Source organism: Rhopalosiphum padi, chromosome 4, assembly GCF_020882245.1.
Source record: "Rhopalosiphum padi isolate XX-2018 chromosome 4, ASM2088224v1, whole genome shotgun sequence".
Lineage (NCBI taxonomy): Eukaryota > Metazoa > Arthropoda > Insecta > Hemiptera > Aphididae > Rhopalosiphum > Rhopalosiphum padi.
This window is the reverse complement of record NC_083600.1, coordinates 30,564,461-30,586,907: the sequence shown is the minus strand read 5'-3', so window position 1 is coordinate 30,586,907 and position 22,447 is coordinate 30,564,461. Positions and strand designations below refer to the sequence as shown.

Sequence of the window (22,447 nt, the reverse complement as noted above, 5' to 3'; positions counted from 1 at the left end):
TTTCGTATACAATTTTAAATTATAAATCATAGTTAATTTTAATGCTTATTCGTTCAATTCTACATAATATGTTTGTATAATATTGTAGTATATGTACCATTGGAATATTGAATAATTAACTCGATCAATATGTTATCAAATAATATAATTATACGAATACAATCTAAACGATTTTAACTTATAGACATGATATTATATATATATATATAATTTATTGTGTAGTGGTAAACTTTCACATGTTCACTATTTACTCAATATTATTGGAAACAAATTAATATAATAGAATATTTCAATCGCGTAATATGATAATATTATATTACATATTATAATATAATAATATATTATCTCTATCATTAGTATTATTTGTTCGTCTTATACGTTTTATAACATTTCATCGGGATGCCGATATCGTGGATGCGTAATGTGCATATTATAACTGTACACCTAGTTCCGAGAACAATAAAACACGTTGTACGTGAACATTAATTAGAGTTAAGCGAATAGTTAGGTGACAAGTGAAATAAATGATTGTACAGTCACGACGTATCGGGATGCAGCAACTCCCGTGGGACTACCACGTACCCAGATTTGCCGTTTCATTTCCTACAGACAAAACGTATACTAAATAATTCAATATAAATAAAACCTTTAGTTGTCTCGGAAACCGTATTATGCTTGTAAATACTCTTCTGGTAGATTTTTTGACCGTTAAATATAATTGTACTCGTAGCCACGTGTGGACGTATCACGTTACGTCAACCGTGTATAATAATAATAATAATAATATGTGAACGTGTTCAAATAAATCGTCGTGATTATGGACGAAAACACGGTGTTGATTTGTAAAGTAACTTCTCGATTAAATATGATAAGCACGGTAAAATAAAAACAATATATTAGTGATATAAATATTATTATGTTTAATAAGCTATAACTTTAAATCCTATTGGTCGTTTTCGGGATATTATATTATATTTTATTTTATGGGTATAGAGCTCTATATAACTTCGTAATAATGATAACATCGAGTTACGTTTAAGGACTTAACGATTTTTTGGGGTCTAGAGTGGAAAATAGATACTATAGGATTAAAAAATAAATAACTTTTATCGATCTTTTTTTTAATGATTTTTTGCTAAGGAAAATCGACGTCCTAAAAATGTAGATATCGTATGTTTAGCGCATCAAGTTTTTGCAGTCGTGAACTTTTTATTACGTCTTTAACAGTTTTATACATTAAAGCCGCGTGGAAAAATGTGTCATGGGTCACGAGTGTGGACGTTGTGCGTTTTATTGTTTTCAAAATTAATTGTTTTTTTTTTTTTTTTGAGGTTAAACTTGCACGCAATCGCGTATTCCGTGCTTATTTGCAGTACTCAATAAAACACAATCTGATCACCAAACCTAATAATTATTGCTTTCGATAAAGTAATTTTAATAATTCATTAATACGACCATGTGAGAAGGTATATTATTAATGTTATTGCTATTATGATTATTTTTATTACTTTATCAGCTACTTTAATATGCCAACTAATACGTTTTTATTTAAATGGTTTTAAATTCATAAATCATAATCGTTTCCAAATTTCCAATATACTAATGTTATCATTACATTTTAGTAGGCAATTATAATTGTACTATAATTACGACCCTTAAGTAGAGTTAACTTTCAATCATTTATAGATCAAATAGTTGGAGAGTAGGCTATTAACGCTTCATTATTGTTTACAAGACCGCAGTTTGTGTTAAAATACGAACCAGTGATTTCATGTCTATATTCATATTTTATATAGATACAAATCGCATAATTGATAAAAGTAAAAATGTATAGAACATTTAGAATATGGTGAATTATTAACTCATAATATCATTACATTCGTAGAATATTTTATAATTAATTTAGTATAAATTAATGGAATTACTCTTTTTTCAAATACCGAACAAAACATTTTAAAACCTTTTGATTCCTTTCAAAATTTTAAAACGAATAACGACAAAAGAATAAAATGAATTAAAATGAGTTATAAAGTGATTTGATACTCCTGCATTTAGTTTTACATGGAGATTTTAAAAGCTATCGTTTTAAATTTACTATTTAAATCTTCAACGATTAATATGTACGCACTGTATAGTTATGTGGAAAATATATCACAAAAGCAGAAAATCTGTACTTTTTATTATATTTCAAGTACAGATATATTATCATAATTAATATTCAATTATTTTTATTTTGATACTATAAAAATTAAAATTTGTCGAATTGTTATTAAAAAAAAATGCCATTGTTAATTTCTTTTAAGTATACATATTACTAAAATAAAATAAATTGTGATAAAAAAATATTGATATAACTAATGTAGACTTGTTAGAATTTCCTAAAAACAATAATTTTAAATTAAAAAATCTCTAAATAATGTTGTTAAACGTATTAAATATTATTATTTGATGTAAACGCTATTTAAGGTAATATATTTCTTACGATATAATCTTATATTCTAAAAAAGTATTCTACCACGTTTTTAATCCAAAAATGTATTTACACCACGTACCTATATATTTAGAGTATTCTGAGTATTGATACAAGAACTTTTTATTCGTCATGAGAATACATTTTAACTGGAGTCCCTTGAGAGTTGAAACCTTGCGAATAAATCACAATACCCTATTATGAGTTGTATGATTAACCTATATTTACCTATATACTTACGTATTGTAGGATATAAATAAATCTTATCACAATACTAATAATCAATAATCACATATCCACTTAAACGTTAGATCTAATCATTTTCTTTGCATCACCTCATCTTACATCCATTCATACAGTATAAATAATAAAGAGTCAAACCAAATTAAAGCAAATCGTTCACAGCAAACTAAAAAAATATATAGTAGGTACTACACGTGGTATTATTTAATTATACAAAACAACTTAGCAACAATGAAACAAAAGTTTACATATAACTATTTTCTTATTCTAGGTATGCCTAGATATATAACTGACAACTGTTTTATGTTATACAATTTATACTCTACATGACATGGTCTCCAATCATTATTATAGTTATTGGAACTGAAAAAATATCAATAGACAATATTATTATGATCGTATTAGATAATACTGATATCGAAATTCAAAAAATTGAAATATAATACAATATTATGTTACAGTAACTATGATATATTTTTATTGCCTCTATGGACCTTGGAAATTACACGCATAGGTATAGCTAACACCTATTATAAATTAAAACAACTATAGAGTTGGTATAAACAACTGCCGACTCCTAATAAATTTATTATATAAGCACTTTTTTTTTTTACTCGTATGTATTACTATATATGTGCAGTGTCATAATAATTAGATCTATATCATTAACATAACTCTATTCAATATTTTAAACACCTAACACCTACTGTACATAATTAAATTAAATTAATAAGTAAATGTGTTGGTTGAAATAATATAAGTTAAAGTATTTTTATTATTTTTTTTTGCGAAATAGTTTCATCCAAGAAATTAATTATTATATAACTTGAAACTTTTTTAAGAAGCTAATAAATTTGAACTTTTCTTAATAATTTTCTGCGTGACATATTATTACATATATAATCTGTACCAAGGGACTAGTAGAAATCCAAGCTTTATGAAAGAAAATTTCATAAATAACTATAAATCATATATTATTAAATAAATTATAAAAAAAACATTTTTACTTCAAATAACAGATAGATACTTATTATAATTGAATGATAAAAAATACAAAAATAAAATAAATGGAAGATAAGCTTTTGAAGAAACAATACAGATAGATGTATAGTTAACCCATAAATACCTATAATATAATATTTAAATATATATATATATATAGTCGTATATATTGGGAAAATAAATAATAATAAATACTTGTATTGCATATGTTTAATTATACAATAATTATATATTTATAAATAAATAAACTAAACCTTTTATTATCAAATCAATTTTACATCTTCTGAAATAAAATTGTTAACTGCTTAATAAATTAATTTTATTTCGAAGATGGCTTTTATTTAAACTTGATTTATTGTGTTTCATTGATTATTTATTGTTATATAGATATAGAATACTATTTATTGAATTTAAATAATATTTAACACGTCGTATTAATAGTTTTGATAACTAACAAAAAACCATCGAAAAAAATCCAAAACATAATATAATATCTAATAAATAGGAAAGGTAGCAAAGTATTAAAATGTAATCTTCGAACACAACATGAATTTGAATCTTGCCAAATTTTAATCTATTACAGAACACAATACCACAAACAAATAATTTAACTATAGATTAGGTATAGTATGAAGTTTTAAATAAAATATTTGATATTAACACATAGTAAAAACAGTAAAAACTAGCTATGACAAAATAATATTGAAAATAAAAATGAATAACAATAAAATAATGTAAATTTATTTTAGTATTTTTTTGTGTATTTTCCAAAATGTTCAGTTGTATATTCAATAGGTCTTAAAATAAATCAACCACACCTTTTTGAAAAAAATAAACGACCAATTCCTAATGATCTGATCCACGTCCCACCGATATGGATTTTTTTTCGCAAGAGACAGTTATTCAAATCACCTATTACGTTTACGTACATAATTTATTCATATTTAATGATATATACATATGACGTTATGATTCAAATTACATTTTTAAAAAATATATATATTACTGCCGCAATATCTTTTATATCAAATTATAAAAATAATAATAATAATAATTAATAATTATAATCCACATATAACTGAAATAAAATAATATAGGTAGGTATATTTTTAATAGTAAATTCTAATCATAACATTAAATAAAATGAATTTCAATTTGCAAACTTTAATGTTAAAATTATCAATGCATTTTTATATAATAATAATATTTTAAAAATCAATTGAAAATTAATAATATATTTTTTTTGTAATTTTATACATTTTAACTGTTCTTTTTATCGCTATATATTTTCTTAAAATATAAAAAAAAAAATGTTGACATTTATTACTATGTATTAAATAGAAATAAAGTTTTGATTTATTTTTTAAGTACCGATATCAAGGAAAAATAAAATAAAAATAAAATAAATAGTTAATGACAATTATTTAAACTTAAAATAAAAAACTGAATAGTTGATAATTTTTTAATAGAGAAATAAATCATATATTTATCATGCACAATTACATAATTCGTACTATTATTCTAAACTTTTTATTTTCAACTAAGGCATATTTTTATTTAACTCAAGAAATCGGTCAACAAAATGTGTATTATTTCATAAATTAAAATAAGAAGATTTCATTAATTATTATCTTTCAAAAAAATTAAATAAATATATGACCATTATTCTTACCCAAATTCAATTCCAGATTACTATTTAAAAATGTATTTTCTGTGTTAAATTATTAAGTTTTATTAAATTATCAGCATATATATTGTACATCTACAGATACACATATTGATAATTTATGTGTGAAAAAATAAAATAACATTGTGTACATGTATATTATATTACATAATTACGCATTTTATAATTTTTAAATTAGAATTTTATACTCAACTCTTGTCAAAAAAGCAGGAGGTCGACTTTTTCTCCCACGATATATATAATGTAACTCAAAATCACTCATGACATAAATTGAATCACGTTCGTACTTCCTACAGAGTAGGATAACTTATAATAAAATAGAAAGGGAAAATTATTTTAGAATTTTACGTCGCATTTTTCAATGTTACAATTTTAAAGTACGATATTAAAAATCAAAAAACTGAATGGTAATAACAACTATAACATTTTACATCTTGGTTAAAAATTAAAAAGTTGTAAAAAACTGACATAAAAGATTATTTATAGTAGGTCCAGTGTTCCCTTTACATTTAATAATTAATGAAACGCTGAAATTTAACATAAAATTCACAGTAAAAGAAATATGGGGAGTGAATTGTGTGTATGATGTACATTATTAAAAGTAATCAATGGCAGCTTGTAGTATTGGTTTAAAGTTCTTTGAATAATATATTTTATAAATTGTTAATTGAATATTCATGAATGTTATTTATATATTATAAACATTTTTTTTTTGAGTGAATAATGTGAAATTATAGAAACCTGGAAATTAAAAACATTTTATGTAATAAACACTGCAATTCCCATAAGCTTAATAATTTATATAACCTACATATTATGTTAGATCATAGACGATCAAAAAACACCAAATATAATAAAATGTACACTAATGGATTTATAAAAAACTAATATTTATATTTATATTTTTTTAATTCTCATATAAAACATAAAATTTAAATATTATGTGTTTTAATTAAAATATGTTAGCAGGATTGCCTACAATGTTTAATTATCCGTTTTTACATGGTCTAGAATATTTATCAGTTGGTATATTACAATATGTTATTACATTTGCTTTAAATAAAGTATCATAACCTCTAAAATAATATGCACGAATATATAAATATATACACACAAATTAACTTTTTTGTATTTACCTCTACGAAACAGCGAATTGTGTGTATAATGGAAAATGTCTCAATGAGAAACAAAATGGATGTATGTAAAATCAACAAGTACAATTCCACTTACAATACATTTTGATATTTTTCATTACGCTTATTATTCTCTTCATTAAATAAATACAAGTACTGCTCAGTATATAAATATAATATGGTAATTAAGCTATACGCATTGAATGAATTCATAAATGAAAAATTCATCAAAGCTATTCAAATTGTGTTGGTGTTTCGAAGTTATACGCGTAGAACCGATAGTTAATAAATGTAAAAAAAAAAAAATAAAATACATAATACCTACCTGCTTGACATTCTTTTATATTTTTATACGTACAATAATATCGATTATAATAAATGACACCTTGAAGGCTTGAACATATATAGTTCAAAGAAACTAAATCATATAGATAACAGTAGGTATATTATGATATTATATATTCATATAATACCTATACAATATAATATATACAGTTGCGGTTGATACTGGCTAATATCACTAGATTTATAGTAGATGTCAACAGTATAATTATTCGGGTGAACCTTGGGGTCTATATTTTTTTTACTAGCAGTTTATTGTATAATCTTAAAATAATATTATTAAAGTTATACAAATTAAAAAAAAAAAAAACGATTATTCAGAAGTATATTTATATAATGTTATAATGAATCGTAGAATCGATGTTTTTCAATAATTCGTAACTATATAAAATTATTTTAATATACCATACCCACATATTATTATAATAATGATATACGTGATGCGTTTATTCACTATAGCTCTTTCGGCCGAGTATACGGCCGGGCGTTGCCGCGTCGGTGGTATTGTATACGTCGCTATTATACAAATATCATAATAAGCAAACATGTCCGTATATACAATGGGCGAGTTCCTTTTTATAATATTCCGCGATTATGATAACAACAGTCGTTTAAAAAATATACGTGTAATTTATACCGAGTGATATAACAATATTATTATGTAGACCGCGGTGCGGTGGTTCGAATCTCGGGGAGAGTCTGTTGCGCGCCTCGCGGACGTTAGTCGTGCAGATAAGTACATCATCGTGATATTCGTATGCGTATTAAAAAATACTGGATGATAATATTACAATATCGTATACCTGCGTAGGTCCTCAATCGCTTATTAGATTTCCCGTGCGAGGTGAAACGGCGGCGAAAGGATGGAAATAAGAAAGAAAATAATATATATTATTATTGTAAAAAAAAAAGGGTTGCGGGCGCGAAGGGTGTGGTCGCACGTGGCCGCGGGTGTGTATTGATGTGTGCTCGGTACATGGCGACGACGGCGGTGAGCCGACCGCGACCGACGGTTGCCGACCACGACCGCGGCGCACTGGAACCGACCGACCAGCCGGCCGGTCGGCTCTCCCCTGCCGTCGCGTCACGCACTCGGGCTCGCGGCGCTGCGGCGGCGTCGCCGTCGTCGTCGTCGTCGTCGTCGGAGCGGGCCCCGCTCGGAGCGCTCCGTCGAAAACTCAAAAACCGGCTACGGCCCGCACGCCGGCGCGGGCGCGCGCGCAGGTATCGCACCGCGCGCGCTACGGTCGAGCGGAACGGAACCGCGGCCAGACGCGAACGCTCGCCGGTCCGTCGACCGTCATTCGTACGACTGCTGCAATCAACAACTAACGTTCTCGCACCGAGTTCTCTCATTTCACCACCACCATAATATTATTAAAACACACTCATTTCTTATTCCGTTATAATAATATCATAATACTATGTATTCTGTTGCCGTTTACGATTCTCGACAATATTATCACACTTACTCGCTGCACCATAAAAATATCATTTTTACATTTATAATTTTTTTTTTTTTCTATCATTATTATTCTTTTCGTCCGTCAATCGGGTAAACTGAATTCATCGTTATTCTCGCGCCGATATCACGGTTACATATTATTTTGTGTTTGTTTTTTTTTCCGTTTTTTTTTTTTTTTTTAATTTTATTTTATCAAAAATCAAAACCCTCAGTAATTAAAGTTAAAGAAACGGTCGCGATATACTAACAAAAACTCGCGCTCATTGCCAGGCTGCAGACAGTCCTCCGATACATCATCGAAGATGGTAAACCGGCGAAATTGGTAAGTACTTTCGTGTGATTATTTTGTATAATATATGTTTATGATAAGTCAAGACTATTTTAAAAATATATTTTTTCAAGTTGTTTTTTAAGTATAAAAAAAATAAACGTAATAGTATGTTTTTAATTTTCAAGTAAATTATATAAGTATAGGAATAATAATATGTAAATTGTTAACCATCATATGTTAAATATACATAGATTTGAATAAAATAAAATTACCATTTTATACCATTTTATATTATTTTAAAATAATAAATATTTTTTAGTACAACAATATGTAATTAGAATGCATCACCATAAAAATTTAAATCATAAAAATATTAAAATTTTTAATTTTTTCTATGTATGGCTCATTGCATTCAAAACATTAAAAAAAAAACCAAAGTTCATGTATTTCAAATTGTTGCAATTTTCTTGACATCGCCAACACGAAATATCTTTAACCCAAATTGTTTTCGAGCCAAGTTTTTTGATTATGAGCTAGCTATATACTTATTTTTAATGACCGATTTACCTCAGAAAAAACTAATAAACATATTTCTTTTACATTTTGTGACTTTTTATTTGGTCAACTTATTTTAAATTGGACTATTAATTTCAATATATTATCCAGGTAATAACATTTTTTAAATATACGTATTCAAAATCTTTAGGATTTAAAAAATTGTTATATGTACCTTATAAAAAAATATACTTAATGCAATACATTATTTTCTCGATCATGTTACACAATAGTAAATACATATTTTATGTTGTTTTATTATTGTTATATTTTTTTAACAACGTGCATACATTGTCTGCATATAGTTCATTAAAAGGAGGGATGGACTGTGCAAATGAGTTTTTAACCATATGTGACACCAAAATTAACCCGTATATTAATCGAAAATAAAATTAAGAATGTGACAGTCGACAGACATTAATATAGGTGAATTATCATATATTTTAATTGATAAACAAATTCGTGAATTATCTTTGTGCAATTACATTTCATTATACCTGCAATATAAATTAAGCAATTGAAATATTGAAATACAATTTAGATTGAGAATAACAATTTTAGTATAACATTATACTGTGGAGCTTAAAACTAGTTTTAATCATCAAACAGTATACTAAAAAAATTGTTCCTATGTTAAACATTTTAATATATGACGTGCTTATCTAATTTTTATTTATTTATTTGTTTATTTTATTGAATGGAAATACATTATATAACTACTAAATAATTTTTCAACAAATAGCAATAAATACATATTTGTATTTATTTATATTTCAATGACATTTATTCGATGACCATTACAAAATTAATGTAGTTAATAATAATTAATATTATATTTTATGCTGTAAGCATCAATATTGAATAAAAAAATATTAAGTACTGATAATAATTGATTGATTAAATATAATTTTTAAATTAATAATACCATTTATGGTTTACCTACACAATTTATGTATATATGTTCTATATTAAATTAAGTATGACTTGTCAAACAAACTTTTCTTTCTCTTTTTCCCCGATAATTACATTATAGGTTGTCATAAAATTCAAGGGTACCCTATTTAACATCTTTTTTTACCTATATAACTCGTGTAATAAATTAAAAACTAAATATCGTTGATTTATAACATATTATATTTTTTTTTCTATTTTTATTAAATATGATCAATTGGTTCTCGCTATGCTATAAAATACACGAAACTCGATTAACGAGGACCCTTCCGTCACAGCACATTCTAAATTTTTTTACTAGTTACGTGTAATTCATTAACAGCTATTGTTCTTTATTAAATGCATTAAGGTACATTTGTTTTAAAAAAAATACTGTATATTAAAAAATAACATGCACATTGTTTTTATCTCTATTTCATATCGAAATTGTGTTTTCATATATTACGTACATAAAAAATAAAAATGTGTATATATACAATGAAATAATAATATAATACAAAATATGACGTACTATACCACTTTTTAATAACACGCAATGGGGAGAGATTTTCCCATGGCAGCTGTCCGATTTAGAAGGGTTTCGACTGAATAAGCGTTTTTAGGGAGGATGTGTGCACATATGTATGGTATACATACATATATATTGTTTTTTTGAAACTACGTCCCTGAAAATTAAAAACATGCATGCAGGGTTTATTTTTATAACACTGGTTTATTACTTATTGTACAATATTGATTTTTTTAAAACTTGGTCAGATAATAAATGGAATTAGATTTGAGCAAGGGTTAATAAAATAAGAATAAAAAAACAAATTATTTTAAAATTAAAAAGAATATATTATGTTATAAATGTGTAATAGTAAAACATGTAATATTATTGAATAAAATCCGTACATTTTTTTTATGTGTAAGTCGTGTTGGTAGGTACTAATATGTTCTAAGAATAAAGTTTAACCTTATTATTTACCTTACGATTCGTTTTTCATGAATTTTTATATTAAATATTACATCGTATGATTAAATTTTAAATTACCAATAGTTAGGATAAATGTATGTATATCTAATGACCCAAAATTGTCCACGATGCATAATAGCCAGTTCAATTTAAATATTTACATTACTGAAGCTTTAGAAAAAAAATATCAAACACTATTTTTTTCGTTACCAAAACAATTCGTAATTATTATTTTTTGCACTGTTCTTTTTGTATTGTTTATTTAGTATCAACAAACGCTTCCGTTAAACGATCAATACCCATGTAAATGTATTTTTCATTACTCGTTTAAAGTTTACATGATCATTATTCATGAATACGTTTTTTAAACATTTACATTGATCATTTCACATGTGTGTGAAAGGGGCACTCTACTAGGTTTATGTGTGTGTTTATGTTTACGATCATTTACACTCATCTTTTTTTCCTACCAAAACGCTTACTTTAAAACATTCAGAATTTAGATTATTCCTTGAAAATAGCTTATATTTTACCAAATATTATTATTTGTTTACTTTTGGCTCTGTGACGCATAGAATTAATGTCTTTCTAACGGGTAAAGGCATTCCCCACCATTCTACGTTGGGTTGTTAAGTCATAAAAACAATAGAACCTATGCGCTATACATTGTACACACTAATGGCACATCACATACTATGTTTTAATTTGTTCTACTGGAAGTTAGTAGGGGTCACGGACATCGCTTATTACTAATTGTTATTATAACCTGGACCCCCCGGCCTGTTTAAATTATTATCTTCCTTGCATTCCTAGCGTTCGGGTGATATACATTTATCACCAAACTGAAATAAAATTATAACTCAACCGTTATAGGTATTCAAATTTTATTGTATATACGGTATGTTGTGACTTGTGAGTGTTATTGTTAAAATTTAAATGAACTATTGATTGTTTTTATTTTGATTTTTATGCTCCCTTTTTCTTACATTTTATTTTGCAATAAAATTGTTGATTTGTCAATTCAATAGTTAATAATAAGAAATTGATTGGAGAGTGGAAATTATTCAGTTACGGAGTACTTGTATTAAAATTTCGAAGGTTTTGCCGTGTTTTAATTTATAGTAAATGAGGGTGGGTGATAAAACGTTTTAAGTCTCAATAATATATTGTATTATTATACATATTGTAGATGATAAATTATTTTGACGATATATTATTTGACTCTATCTGGTAGATCGTCTGGAATACAAAATTAACTTGTAATACCCGAAGTATATAGTTATTATCAGACACTACTATAATTATGTGTTGATGGTTATCATTTTTTCTGTATTATTTAGGCATAATATTTAAGTGAAATATACATTTTTTATTTAATACAAAGTTAATGTAAAAGAATATAGGTATATACTATCAATGTATATGTGGGCGCATGTTAAGGCGTGGGACTAGTTACATTGACGAGTGACCACTAATCATTAGAATATTTTGACACTAATAGATAGAATGCGTTTTGAATAAAATGTATTTATCTGAATAAATTCATTATCATATTATTATCTAATTTAACGAAAAAAATTTTAGCATTCTTCTTCTTATAAATAAATATAAAAGGTTATACTTATCATAAAAAAAAAATATGATTTATTAAACATTATATTATGAACATTTAAAAATGTTGATAAAATTATTTATTTTATGTACTTTGAGTTCTTGAGTTCCATATAAATAAAACATATATTATTATGAACAAATAGTACCCTTGTAATAGGCTCTTAAAACTTTACTGTCCGTATGATTCATATTATAATAATCAATGTTTCCATTCTAGTGGAAAATATATTTGTTCCCGTATGTTTTCAAGACTATCCATCATAAATCACGTTGAATTCAAATAAAAGCTAAAGTTATTTTTGACGTTTCCCTTTAGACCATTACGATAAAACGTCGATGTGAACCCTTGATATACGACAAGTAATTTGAATAAATTCGCAAAAGAGAGAAGGGACCAATTCGGTAGCTACTGGATATGCATACGATATATCGCTGAAAGGTCCGATTCGTGGATAGAATACTATTGATAATTTACATGCATGTAAAGCCAGTTACAATCGTATTTCTGTTTATAAATTCCCGGGAGCATTCTGTTGGTATATATATTTATATTTTTTTTTTTTGTAGGAAATTAAAATACTCTTGTTTGTGATTAGGCTGTAAGTGAACACTTTCTGACAGTAAATTTTAACTAGTTGTTCCAACATTTTTAAATTACAATGCGTAATGACATTATTCAAGTACTGGAAATTAAACCATAACCATTTTTCCGATGGTGACATTTTAAGGGAGTAAACAGGCCAGAAGAAAATGTAATTTAGTTTGTGTATACATCTTTGTTAAAAGCTTTTAGCAACGTCATTCGACCTTTTAGCGCTAGTAAATTCGTTTTCCTTACCCTATCATTTTTTACCATCGCTTTTGTTTCAACAATATCACGACCTTTTATAATCATCCAGCCTTTTCAATTGAACACGTAGTATACCAAAAAATACATGAACATAAATAATCTTGTTACAGACATAACATAATACTATGTAATGAAGAAAAAAAAATATAGGATTTACTTCAAAATATCTCCTTTGATAGTAATAATAATTTTGAACTGCGACTAAAAAGTTGTAATGTTTAATTTTCTTTACAAATCCATTTTTAATGTTTAAGTATGAAAATAAATATTTTTTCTTATTATTCATATGAAAACAACTTCAATGTATTTTTTTATTTTTTTAAGTGCATTAAAGAAAGTTTATGACTTAATTTTTTTCAAAAATATATTTATAATCTATATTATATCAAACCATTAATTTTTCTAGTTCCCCGCGGTTTATTCTATCAATATTTTTGAATCTATATTAGTAAAAAATGTCTTTGTTATTTTGATACATTTAATTAGAAAAAGATATATTTATAATATATTGTTACAATTGGAAACCATTTGTTCTATAATATGCCTGTTTAATATTATAAACTAAAATTCAATTTTTAACTTTAACTACTTAAAATAAAAAAAATTAAGTTCTACTTATCATTGTACAATATGAAGTTCAATATAATGAGAATGGTTTGTAATATATTTGTATAGGCAATACAAACCTTTTATGATTTTTGAACTTTAAAAAATTAATTATGTTTATTAAATTCAAATTGGGTGTTGATAAGACATTTTCTTAGTGGTAATATAATCCATAAAATACTGAACAAGGTGATCATTTAACACTTTAAGGCTAAATTTAAAATTGCTCACCGCCCCGGTGCACAGGCCGATATACATAGCCGATATTCACCGATACACCTAGCCAAGGAAAATACACAAGAGGAAATGATTATTTATAATTTACAGCTGTCCCACAATATTGCTGAACCGCTGATATTTAATATTACAGTTGAAATTTATTTTTAAACTCAAGCCAACGATGCGAGCCCGAAGTTCTCCGGTCCAGCGGCATGGCGGTCGTGTTTATAAATAAAATACGTCATATATACCTAAACATATTATACATATATTTTTTTTTTTACTTTTATGCAATTTCTCTTCGTTTCTTTTTTATCTTAACATTTTATGACTATTGTATTTTCTAACCGCCAATCAGTGACAAATAATGTTTGACATGTATCCTATGGGAACTAACCAACGATGACCCTTATATTATGCTCACTAACACCCCTTCATCTGCAGAAATAAATTATAAAACGTTGAATTATTCAAAAAAAAAAAAAAAATATATATATATATATATATACATTGATATAGCAGCAAAGGGGATCAAAATCAATTCTTCGTAATTTAATGGCTAGCGTTGACTGTTGAGTATAATATAATATGCCGATTCGTCGAGGCTGATGGTTTTTCTTCGGATGGTTTCTATTGAAATGACCTCACCAAACCGACTGTCTGCGTTCTCATTATAATAAACATCAAAACAAAAAACGTACGATGACGTCTGATCTCCTAAAATTCATAATATTATAATACTATAGCCGTACAATGTTCGCTGTATATTATTTTCTAATATCAAATTTTGTCTCAAGGAATTTGAAATGAGTTTACGTCATGGACATATTCAATTCAAATAAATGCACAATTTTTATAGTAAAAAATAAACGCGTTGGCAATTTCCGACAAATACCTAATATTATTTATATTATGTAATGGTCTACAAATTCATACTAAGTATAAGACGAATTTGATGAATCAAATGTTTCAAACTATACTTTAAATTTACACTTATGTAAAAATAAATTTCCAAAAATGTAAAATATAAACTGCTGTTTTTAATAACTGTGCAAAATGAAAACCCTTTTTCAAAAACGTTATGTAGATATTTGTATACACTGTACATGCAATGACGTTATATTTTACTCGCTCATTTCTAATCTTTATTGTTACTCATTATAATTGTTCAAACACTTCAGTACTTCACCTCGGGTTTTTGTTCAACTACTCGACATGTTTTTAATGCAATAAAAAGTCTTTATCGCACCATGTACCTATTATTACAATTAAAACGTTGTCGGCGCATAGCTTTCAGCAGCGTCGTCGTCTATTGAAGATCAAGAGAAAATCGTTACTGTTTTTTCCTCTTTATTGCTCATGGTCGATGTTATTTATTATTATTATTATTATTTTTTCTTATTTTTTTTTTATGGTTAGCCATCACAAAGGATCCCGAACTGGTTTTATTTACGAGGACTCGCGAAGAGCAATCGTTTTCCGTGTGCAATATTTATGAACGTACAAAGTGTCTGTTAGATTCTATAGTTTCTCTACCTTTCTCTCTCTATCTATCTCTTATATTATATTGACCACCGACTAGTTAGGACGACGGTAGTGGACTATAGCTAGCCAACGACGGTACACTGCTGTAATACGTGTGTGCCGTGTGCGTTTTTGTACCAGCATGCACGCTCTGTCGATGCAGATTGATTTTTTTCTCCTTCTTTATTTCCATTCGAATTACATTCAAATCACCAGTAACCCGATACTATGGATTCATTAGGTTTCATTAGATCATTACTTGTATATACCACCGAGATTGGCATGTACTCAGTTTTCGATTCTCGTGTTTCCCGTGAGTGGTTGAATATCGCATGCGAATAGACAGCCGACGTAACCATTGGACTTGTTATAATATTTATCGTCTATGTGACGCCATCTCTCCCAGCCGGCCCGATGAACACGGCCGTGTGACTCAAACGGTAATTACTGCTAGAAACCACTTGACAATGGCTGATCATTGAAACGAAGATGATGTGAAAAAAATACTTAATATGGTCATGTGTCATTAATGTGGCGCCTTACATGTCTATAATATTATTATTCGTTTATATAATAATAATATCATCCACTGGACAAGAGAAAGACTTAATTTATTGTGATTTTTTATAAATTATATAAAAATATGTATATCAAGCTTTAAATAAAAATAAAGAAATAATAATAATATAGCGACATTGAAATTTTTGCCATAGTCATACTTACGAATTATAATATACTCGTAATATTAAATATTAGGCTAGAATTTACTTAAAATCATCTTCAGTTTATTTTAATTGAATAAATATTATTGATTATCTACATACTATGAACTTTTAATTAAAAATTCCCTTAACTAAACATATTACTTTGGTTTATAATAATATTACATTTAGGCTAATTATTATACGTGTATATTCCGTTGTATTGACTAAACGTCATATGTTTAAGTTATGTTAGTAAGGTTGTAAGCCTTTGATATTTTTTCGATACCTAGTTACGAACCAAATATTATGTCTTTTAAATTTTCAAATATTCTTTCGTTTAACACGTTTACAAATAACGCACTTTTGAAGTTAAAAATAAACTAGTATTTTTGTTAGGCTCATTCAGTTAAATTTATAGCCTGTCTTGTTTAATAAACTTCTTTTTTTATACAATGCATTGATGAAACAAACTGTTTGAGAATCCAGATGCTAATAAGTCTATGTTTTTATGATGACTTTTATTGATAATTCATCATTTAAAATATGTAATCATTAATATATTTATATAATATGGTTAGTGGTTATATATATACGTCCCTATATATTATTAGCAATATTAAATGTATTTCGTGTTTAGAATACTTAAACTTAATATCCGTTAACTGATAATTTTGAAAAATATTTATATATTTGCATTTTTATGTTATCAAAATATAAATTGTCTTTTAAAAATCCTTTTCCATTTTTACATGTACTATAATATGTCATATTATATTGTTTTGCAGTTATTGTCACTCATATCATATTGTACTCGTTGTACAGATACAGTACACACACATGTTAAGTCGAAATACGAAATATTGTACTATTTGGAACTATAATACACGACTACCTAACCTTCTTCCAGGTGGGTTTTTATTACGATTAATAGTAGTAGTAGTAGTAGTAGTAGTAGTAGTAGTAGTAGTAGTAGTAGTAGTAGTAGTAGTAGTAGTAAAATAGTAAAAATAATAGTGCTATTGTTTACTCGTATTTTTATAAATTAACGTAAGTTGTCGACGTGAAAAAGACAATCGGTACCTATACGATAGTAATCAAAGACCATCCGGGTATTCTGGCCATGTTTACTTGTAGCAGTGGTCTTTGAGCCGCGTCCACTTCAACTTCTAACACGACACGAACACAGGCCGAACCACTCGTACCGACCGCCATTCCGCCGACTTTGAATCCGTTCTATAACGGCTGACTGCGAAGTCAATGCCAAACGTCAGCAGCGTTCACTCTTTGTCGGCGGCCTCGTTTTACATGTACCCTACCCCTATTACGACGTGTACGGCTATAATCGGACGGTTGTCCCATGCGATATATATTATAATCGGACGAAACGTCTGACTTGTATAAAATATTCTCGTAGCTCAATAAAAAAAACCGTTTCAATCGTTTCATTATTAGTTTTATGTGCGCCGAGGTGACGCTCATGTGCGCACCATTATTATTATTATTATTATTATTATCATCATCGTCGTCGTCATTAGTTTCGGGCGGATTCGAATTCGTATGGGTACCTGTATATATAATAATTATTGACCTCTGGCAAGCTATGGACGAAAGATGTTCCCAGACATTATTAATATACGACGATCGATTGCGTCTGCCGTTCGGTTTTTTAAAATATAATTTAAGTATGTACAATAATATTAAACGCAAGTGGTACGTCTGGCGATGGTGGTGATGATGACGTTCATCTCGAGTTAATATTCCTCCTTATGATTATTTTAATATACGCAGATGAAGATCTATACATTATATTTGTGCGTGCGCGGTCGCACGCGTGTGTGTGTCTCGTGAATAAATAACATTTTTTTTTCTTTCCGTCTACACGACAAACGATCAACGTCTATTTACGTAATCCATCATAACGCCACGAATAGCCCACTCGTCGATTATCGACGGCAATAATTTCGCGGTGCGTCGTGTCTGCGTGGTCGGAAACAAAAATTAAACGACTTCAAACACTATTATAATATAATTTTATACGCGCGTGTGTGTGATGTATGCGCGCACATGCGTTTTTAAGTAACAAAACAACTACCGTGGTACACCAAACTTAGGGAATTTTTAATATTTAAACCGGATAATTTGTTTGTAACGATTTTCTCACATACCTACGCATTTATACTACAGTAATTTGGAATCGCACTTATATACATGTATGTAATATACTTTATATATATATGTCTGTAAAATTACATTTTTACTCTTAGTAATATCATCATTTATAATTATCATAGCATACATAAAAATACTTTTAAAAATATAAATTATATAGTTTTATCTATTTAATAATTCAATTATATATTAATATCATTTATACGCGAGACGTTTACAATGTGGTACTTGCAATGATGTTCGAAATGTGCATATAACTTGTCCTTATGTATAATAATTGTCCCTTTAACATAATTCATAGTCTAAGAAAAGAATTACGATGCATCATAAAATGATGTAAAACCGCATCAGTGGGCGGAAAAATTCAAAAGGGTTCAAAATGATTGTGGCATGTTGGTGTATGTGGGTTCTTCTTTTACGGGATAAATCGTAAATGTACATATGCACACACTTATAAATACGAGTATACATTATAAGCTTTAAAATATTATATCCAGTTTCAAAACCTGCCAGATTTTATGCACAATAGTTACGATGTGTTGATGCTGCTTCCGTTGATGATACAAACATTAAATTAAGATATGTGTTTGTATTTTTTTTCAGACTGAAAATTACGTCGTTTTCTCATTGGTAATATGGAAATTTCAAACACCGCACTGTTGTCAAACACTATCCAAATTCCTCATGTACGAATACAGACAAGAGGCTGTATGACGTAAGTACCTACATAAATATGCTATTTCATTTTACCTGATACTGAACGAATCCATCAGTCCGATAAACTGAAGTCTCTCATAAATCTCTAAAACACACCCAGTTAAATTCATAATATAAAATAGCTACTTAGAAGTATGTAAGCCGATAGAATATAATATATTATTATCGAATCTGATTTTAATATTTATTTAGACCTAGTATCGTATGTAAGAATACTGACGTTGACAATACTGAATCCTGAATCCATATTATAGCGTCCATGTAAGCGTTACAGAACCAGTTTTACCAGTCAATCATGACACGTAATTTAGTCATTTCTATATTTTTCCTTGTGGAACAATAACTCAAGAGTTGTGTAATTTATGCACGTATCATTTATTATGAGAATTTTTTTAGTTTTCATGATAATTACTAATAAAATAAACATTGTTTTTTTTTATTCTTATCATATTATGCTGTTTAAAACGTATAACTACACTAAAAAAAAAAATACACCCAAGTTTAAACTATATTTTTAAAGTTTATTTGCTTTCGAATAAATGTATATAGCAATAGTAACATTAAAATAGGTTTTGAGTGCTTAATACTTATTATATACATTATACATATACATACTTATGATAAATATATGTATACTACACATATTTTATAAAATATAAAAACATTTAGTAATAGTACATTTAAGTAACTTTTAATAGATAAAAAGAAATACATGAATTTTTTTATTTAATTTTTAACAAATTGATTATAATCAACATTTATTATATTATATGATTAAGATTACTGGAATAGAATACTTTTTAATGATATTAATATATTATATGTCTATATAGTTACCTACTAATAATAAAATACATTTGAATGTTATCTCTATTATGGAGATTTAAGGTCTAAATATCTCGTGTTTGAAATATTATTACTAATAATAATTACGTATTATAAAAACATACTTCACCCCAGACTATGAAAATATATATTTGGCTTAATATTACCATCAGTAAGACGATTATGTTGGTAATGTAGACTAGGGGATAGGAGAGTGACGGAGACAGCTAAAGAATATTCCAACGAGATGACTTTATCTATTAAAAAACAGTTTGCCTGACACATACACACACGCATTATATATACACACAAATTCTCTACGCGTACACATAATGGTCTCCGAAATATTTCCTTTTATACAAACATATTATACGTACAGTAACTGTATGATACTCCTCATGTACATCGCTCCACATTTCTCTCTTTGCATTGTACACAGTCACGAGCTCTACGTTTACACGGCGCATTCATATTCAAATGTGGCGCATAACGAGCAATTAATAATTACCATTGCCGGGGTCAAACACTCCTACATGTATATGAATAGACGCTATTGTGCCACTGAGAACCACTGGTAAATATAAATGTATAAAAAATAATAGTAATAATAATAATAATAATAAAATACTATATTATCCTAAAACACTATGCACGCCCGCGCTGTCCACCCACTATATATACGGCACAGCTATACAAACTCGCCAATGAATAATGAAGCATGTGACTTTTGGAGACGACTATATAGGTACAATGACGAGCACAGGGTACCTACATAATGTATATATTTATAAATATATATAGGCACACAATATATTATTATCTATATCTACATGAAAAGACCGCGAGTTTTTCATTGCGAACAATGTGGCTCGAACAATATTTTATTCATTCGGTCGATATGATAAATAATGATACATAGTTGTAATCTTCTGTAAGCAGCTACACATTATAGTTACCGTACACGGCCGTTATATATTATATATGCTCGTTCCCAATGGTTATAGCTATAGGTTATGATATAATATATGTCATACGATGTTAATCTATATGTACGGAATTCATATTATTTGCTCACCGGTGGACCAACGAAATATCAATGGGTAAACTATTATGCGTACATGCTATCTATTATCATGCATTGTATCCAATATAATAATATATAGGGTAATGAAGTATGCGCATCCCCATTTTTTCAATTGCTAATGCAGTTATACAAAATTTGATTTTAGTAATTATTAAATATATATCAAAAAGACCAAATTTTAAAATACTTTAGATTTTTTCCTGAACTTAAAAAGTGTCCCGTGACAATAAAAACTTCCGTTTTTCAAATGAATGAAAACGATTTTTTGCTCTAAATTATTTAGTGGATGTTTTTTTAAATGTTTGTATAAAATTTGAATGAGTAGTTTTTCAATTATAAGAACTTTTAAACTAAAAATAATTGACCTTAAAAAATGTTTCCACAAAAATATAAAATAGATTCTAGTACAATAATTATTTATTAGACTTGGACCATTTTTATAAATTTTAAATTGAATAGCTTCAACGTCTTCCGAGCGTATTATCATTGACCTATCAATTAGCATTAGCTCACAAATTTAAATAGAATATAAACTACGCATTGAAATTTTGAGTAAATATTTTTAATATAATTTTGTGTAAAAAAAAAACATCCACAAATTAATTTACATATTAAGAATATAATAAAGTATAATAATTTTTTCATTTAAAAAGCAAAAGTTTGCATCTCCTTAAATAGTACAAACAAATATCAAAACTTTAAAAATAATATTGTCTTTGAATGTATTTAAATATTCCGAAAATCAGAGTTTGAACAACTATAATACATATTGAAGAAAAAAGTGAGTAAGCATGTTTAGTAAATCACCCTGTATATAATGTGTATATAAATAGTGTTACCACTGTAACGTGCGTATTATTGCGTTTGGCGCTGAAACCTGATTATGAAAAATTCTTATTATCCGTTGATAATAATTTTATTATCGTCATTGTCCGCTACTTCTCTTCGTTTCCCGTATATACACGGTGTAATACGTAGGTACCTACCTATATACAAGTCGTCTTCACAGCCGTATTATTTGTAGCCGACTGGAGAGACAAAGAGCAGCTATCTGGCCCAAG

General features: G+C 27.6%; 1 long non-coding RNA gene across 2 annotated transcripts in view; it reads left to right on the top strand.

The window, feature by feature from the left end:
• The first annotated feature begins 7,969 nt into the window (after window positions 1-7,969).
• LOC132929871 (uncharacterized) overlaps window positions 7,970-22,447 on the top strand; it is a 71,180-nt gene continuing 56,702 nt past the window's right edge. Inside the window, exons 1-3 of one of the 2 annotated variants that reach the window (XR_009662168.1) lie at window positions 7,970-8,664; window positions 17,377-17,498; window positions 19,364-19,475. This is a non-coding gene — a long non-coding RNA (uncharacterized LOC132929871). The remainder of the gene's footprint in view (window positions 8,665-17,376; window positions 17,499-19,363; window positions 19,476-22,447) is intronic. The other variant, XR_009662167.1, reaches the window with a different exon arrangement.